Raw genomic sequence first — 6,126 nt, forward strand, 5'->3', positions numbered from 1 at the left:
TCTAATACTATAGACTTCACAGCCATGTGTTATAAAAATAGCTGTGCTGGGAAACCAGAAATCTCCACAGACATAGCCAAAAATAACCATATGAAATGCCTGGAAAGAGCAGATTCCCCAGAGGTGGGATTTCTGGAGTCCTGGAGGCAGTCTCCAGTACAGAGCATGATTCTCTGCAGGGAAAAACCTCCCCAACCTTTAGCTGTGGCTGAATCACATAAATTATAGCAGCTTCCAGAGCATGCAGCCACATCAGTGATAGGCCTATAAATCTGTCAGGGTTCTTGTATTGTCAGAATTATTCTGTGAATTTTGGTGCAAATTGTGTGCAGACAGTGTGCTCTTTCAGCAGGCTCAGATCACACAGGGACCTCAGAGTGGGAAGTTCTGCAGCCTACACTGGGCAAAACCCATCTTATTCTTGAGGGATACAATTCTGTGTCAAATTCCCCACACAGAAAAGGTAAGAAACTGTTCACAAAAGTAAAAATAAGGACTATAAAATGTCAAGATGGGACTGGCTTCAGTCAGAGGGAATAGAAAAGAATATTTAGGGATCTTACTGTTTGGTGATCCACAGTTCATGCAAACTCTCTGCCCTTGCACAGCCAGAAACAGGAACAAATTGTCTGTCTTGCTTTGCTCCACTGGAAAGGAAATCTGACTCTTCCCACAGCAAGCAGCCTGGGAACGTCATAAACCCTGAACTATTCCTGCTTGATGAGCTACATCTGCTTTCAGAGGATCTCAAATCATTTCATAACCCATTATTTAACTTTGCTGCTGCTGTGCTGGGGCACATGGGAACAATTTGGCCACTGCAGAACTCCAGTCCCTGTGAGAGGGGCACCTCTCCAGGGTTGTGCCTGGTTCCAGCAACAAAACAGGATGAGTTGGGGCAATTTGATGTCAGACAGAGGGGGTGAGGCAGCAGCAGAGCTACTGTTTTATATCAGGGCTGAGATCCTAATTTGGGCTGCAGAGCAACTCGTTCCCACCTGAGGAGTTACAGCAGCTTCAGTCTCTGACAAGTAAAACCTGGCCCAAAAGCTTGACCCGTGTGACCAGCTGTTTTCTGGCATCCATAAAGATACGGAATTTAGGAAAGGCAGGAAAGAATAAATCAGAAATTGTTACAGTACTGTAAACTCCACAGGAAGCCTGCAATGAGCTCCTTTTAGTTTCAGCTTCAGAAGGCAAATGTCAGCTTGGGGGCCTGAGCCACAAATCATGAGCTTGTTGATGCACAAACTATAACAGTTTCTCCATATGGGAGAGTTTATAAGTTTTGAGATCAAGGTGCATAGCGCCTGATACCGTAGCCTTAGGTCTCATTTGTCTCCCTCTTAATTTTTGGAGAAAACACAGTTGGATGTAACCTGTGAACTTCCTAGAGCTACACATGCTTCTGTGATATCTAGAAAATAGCAATAATTTCACCCATAAAGTAGAGATAAAGCAGATTAGTTCATAACAGAATAAATGTGTGGTTCTGTACACTGAAAATCTCAAAGGCAAGAGGGTTCTGTGGCCAGGTCTGAAACAGAACATTTCTTCTGAAATATCTTTGAAAGCAAAGTTCTGTATGTACTGCAGAAAAACATGATGTTCTGTATGTGGTTCCATTGCATCCCTAAGGGTGTTTTCCCCACCTTTTGCCTGTGTGTGGATATTTTCTTTCACAGCTCAGAGCTGCTGCTCTGTTTGATGTAACACACGGATCCAGAGCTCCACCGGTAGCAGAGGCAGCACAGTTTGCCTTTATGGGCTGGAATTCAAATGACAAGCCAGGTGCTACATTGCAAACCATAACTAAAATAAAAATACAAGTAACATCTCTCCCTAGTTCTGTTCTTAGGTCAGAATAACATTGTACAGAGCTGCAACTCACCCCTGTAAGCAGAGACAGGAGGAAACCAAACCTGCACATACTTGCACCATCTGCTGGCAGCATCTCCACTGACAGACCCTAGGACAGATTTTATAATTCCACTCAAACCTGGAGGGATACGTCCACACCTAGGGAGGTGAGACCACTGTTATAAAGATTTAAGATGCAGGTGAGGACTCGTTTTTCTCCACAGCAGAGCCATTTCTGCCAAGTTTTTAAGGAATTACGTAGCAAAGCCTCTGTGACCCCAACATAGCCACATCAAGATGGGTATTGCAGAGCCTTATATGTCCCAGGGGGTAGGACAGACCACCCTCTGCCAGCTGCTGTTGCAGTCAGCACGAGCCAGAGCACCCCAAAAAGAGATCCAGCCTTTCCATCCCATATCCTGCTGCCTGCAGATGGCCGTACCCAAGTGTCCCATTCCCATCGCTCTCCAGGCAGCCTTTAGGTTGGATGGGTCTGTGCCAGCCCCAGAGCGTCACTGTGCCAGGCCTTCTCCCCACCATAGAGACGTTCCCTCCTGAATTTCTCAACTCCCTGCTGGAATCTCAGCTGAGGAATGGGATCCAGTGATGCCTGTCAGGTTTCTTGGCCATCCCAGAGACTTAATATATGTAAAAATTAAACACAGCGCTTTGTTACTGTCAAAGATCTCATAATGTGAGTGAAATAAGAATCACTCCAGTGAAAGCGAAACTTGATGAAATAATTTATGATGTTAAGGTGCATAGATCAGTTCTTCCTTCTGCTTCATTGCTTGGTACTAGGAGGGGCTGTAGGTTGATCAGGTGGTCCAGGAAAACCAATGTCTCCTCATGCAGGCTGCGGTCAGACTGCTGAGTTCATGGCTCCAAGAAGACACAATAATAAATGCCCTTGCTTGGCTTTTAAAGAGGGTTGGCAGTGTTGCAGCAAGTAACATCTTTATCCATGGGTGCCCTGCTAGACCAAGGGGTCACATTTGACCCTTCGCCCTGGAGAATAAAACTGAAAGAGTTTGAGGAAATGGTCTTCTCCAGGTGCAGATCATCAGGAGGATTGTAGAGAATTTGGCCCCTGAGTCATCAGACACTAAACCACCATTGAAGCACAGAAACTCCCAGTGTGGTGAGTCAATGGGAATCAGATCACCCCTTGGACCAGAGGGACAAATTCCATATGACTAAAAATCCAGGAAACCAAAGCTAAGGCAGAGAACAGCTGAGCCTCTCTCTGTCCCGTGTGTTTGGCTTCTCTCTCCTGTAAAGAGCTTCATCACAGTAAGCCTAAGGTCATGAACACACACCTGTTCACAAGTAGATTTATGGAAAAATGATATTTACTTTACAAGGAATAACTGAACAAAGTATTTCTCTTTAAGTAGATTTGAAGTCTATAAATGGATGTCTGAATTCCAGCTGTGGCTGCACCAGTGCCGACTGCGCTATAAGCAACAGCATTTCTTGTTCAGCACAGAATCCCAGCCTGGTTTGAGTGGAAAGGAACCTTAAAGCTCACCTCATTCCACCCCCTGCCATGGGCAGTGACACCTTCCATTAGACCAGCTTGCTCTAAGCTCCGTCCTTGAACACTTCCAGGGATGGCTCAGCCACAACGTCTCTGGGCAACCCAAATGCCTGCAAGGACACAATAGTTTCTTTTTGAGAACACAACTGTAGCAAATTGATTTGCCAGGCAAGCTCATGTTGTCTGATGTGAACATCACAAATGTGATCCATGAGCCATAAGCAAATGAAGCCTTTCCCATACCTCTTTGGGGATCACAGGATGTGCACAGCCCAGGGTTGCACGGAGCTGGTGGCTTTTGAATGAGCACCAGGTTGGTTCCTGGAGGCTGTATGTTCTCCTGGACACGCAGGTCACATCTACCCTCCACACTTTTCCCTGCCTGCATCCATCTGGCTGGAATGTGTAGGGAAGGGTTGGCTTTGGTGTGTGAAAGGGGATGCACAGTCAAGTTTTATGATAATCATGGCATGAACCTTAAAAACCCTCCCAAACTGAGGTGCTTTGTTAGTAGACATTTCTATTCCTGCAGTACCCAGACACTTGCAGAAGTGTTTTGCCCCGCTCCTGCTGTCAGCGAAGAAGTGGAAGGCCAGAGGCATGACAGCCCCTGCCAGTGGATGGGGCAGGATTTTGGCATTCAGACCATACAAGGCAGCCCCTGTGAGCACACAAGAGGGGCAGCAGTTTGCAGAGAGTCTACAAAAATGGATGTTGGCACTAACATGCTATAGAACAATAATGATTTTGTACTGCCTTTCCAAAAAGGGCTTGATCACATCAGCCCTTGCCCTGAACACAACATCGAATCTGTTTTCCAGCATGGGGCAGAACCCTCACTCTGCTCCTGTCTCTCTGCTCTTGGGAGCTGCAGGGAGAAACCCCACTGCAGAGCAGTCAAGGACCTCCTCCAGGAGGATGTAATCCCACCACTGTAGGGAAACTTGCTCCCCCAGGGAGCCCCTTCACCATCAAAAACTGCCATCCACCCTCCGAGGCATTATAACCACCCAGGAAGGTCCAGTCCCTTTTTTAAAAAACACACATAAAAGCTAAATCAGGTGGTGAAAGGCTGTAGGAAACCACATTCTTCTTGTTGCTCTTTTCCTCTCTTATGTTGACCTTTGCAAACGAGCCCTTGGGCGGGATCCGGCACAGCGTTCCGGGGCGGCAGGACTGACCTCTCGCCATGGAATTTCACCTAGTAATTTCTGCGGCAGAAAGAAATCCTCGGAGCGGGTCGTCTGGCTGCAGAAGTAAATTTAAGTGCCTGTGGCTTGACAAATAAACAATCTGAAAGTGCTTAATGACTCACAACCTCTCCTAAGAATAGCTGAACTTTGCAAGATGGAAATATATTGTGGAGAACATGCTACCCGAGCGTGGGGCTGGAGGACACGGTGGGAGACAGGGAGGGAGAGGCTGTGGCTGCATTCCTGCCGTCCCCTCCCCGCTCCTGGCTCCTGGCAAGTGGCATCTCAGAGGCTTCTTCAACATTCATGTGCATCAGCCACCTCAGAGCTCTATCCAAATTCACCTAATCCGCTTTTAAACAAATTATCAGGTTTCAATTATGCAGATGGAAACATTCTCCTTGTTCATCCTGTTTTGTTTGAAAGAGCCGTTATTCTCCTGGATTAAACAGGGGTCACATAAGTTCTCCGCATCTACACATTACACTTCTGAGCGCCTACAGCTCATAGAAGAGACTCTTTGTCTTCCAGTTATCAAGCAGTGACTGAAAAGGAGGACTGGTTTTGATTCCGTTTGCTCAAAAACGGGGTTTTGGGTAGTTGGTGCTTTTCTGAGGCACCCTCACAGAAGCGTGAGCTGTGAGCTGCCACCACCTCACTTCTTACCCCCCACGCACACTTTTTACCACTTTAATCTAACCCCAGGGAAAACAGAACAAAACCAACTTCAGCTGAATGTCTGCAACCACAAGAGCTTCCTGTGAGTGCCTGTAGTTTTTGCTGCAAAAGCCTCGTTGTTGTCATAAGGACTCAGGGATTGTCATGGCTTTGGGATGAGCCCAAGGGATGGGTGATGGTTCAGCTGCACAGTCCCACGAGCAGCAGGAGATGTGCTGTGTCTCCAAAGCCACACAAAGTGGGTTTGTTGTTCAGGCATAAGAGAAGAAAATAATGTAAGAGTCACCCCCCATCCCCAGCAGCCAGCAAGGCCAGTATCTTGGGCACTGCCAGAATCCTGAGAGCCGCAGCAGGGGTTTTCCTCATGGAGTGAAGCCCAAAGGCTTCCCTGAGACATACTTTCCCCTTGATTCTTTGATCCACTGTTAAATTCATCAGGAAATGTGTTCCTGCCATTCAGCACCTGAGCCCTTCCCTTGGGAGTGATGGAAGACCAAACTGAGCACCGGAGCCCCAGTCACTCCTGAGGTGGATAACAGGGTATTTCATTCCTGCCTGTTTACCAGGAGCCTGGGCACTGCCCTGAGGGTTCTGGAATAGCCTGGTGGCTGTACAGCAGCCAGATCCCAACCCTCAGATACCCCACAGTGATTTTCCCAGTCACTGTTGAAAGGTCTTTGGACTCCTCTCGAAGGAAGGGGGTAATCCTGGTGGCCTGCATCCCTGTAGAATGCTGAGCTCCTGGCCCAGATGGAGACCAATGCTGTTCTCCCACACTCTGGAACAGCTAGAGCAGGGCTGGGATTTCCCTCTGTGTCTTAAAGACAAGGAAAATCAGAAGCTTTACCTTTGGAA

The sequence above is a fragment of the Empidonax traillii genome, unplaced genomic scaffold, assembly GCF_003031625.1.
Source record: "Empidonax traillii isolate 1590-97213 ecotype Southwest subspecies unplaced genomic scaffold, ASM303162v1 scaffold118:size1038473, whole genome shotgun sequence".
Taxonomy (NCBI): domain Eukaryota; kingdom Metazoa; phylum Chordata; class Aves; order Passeriformes; family Tyrannidae; genus Empidonax; species Empidonax traillii.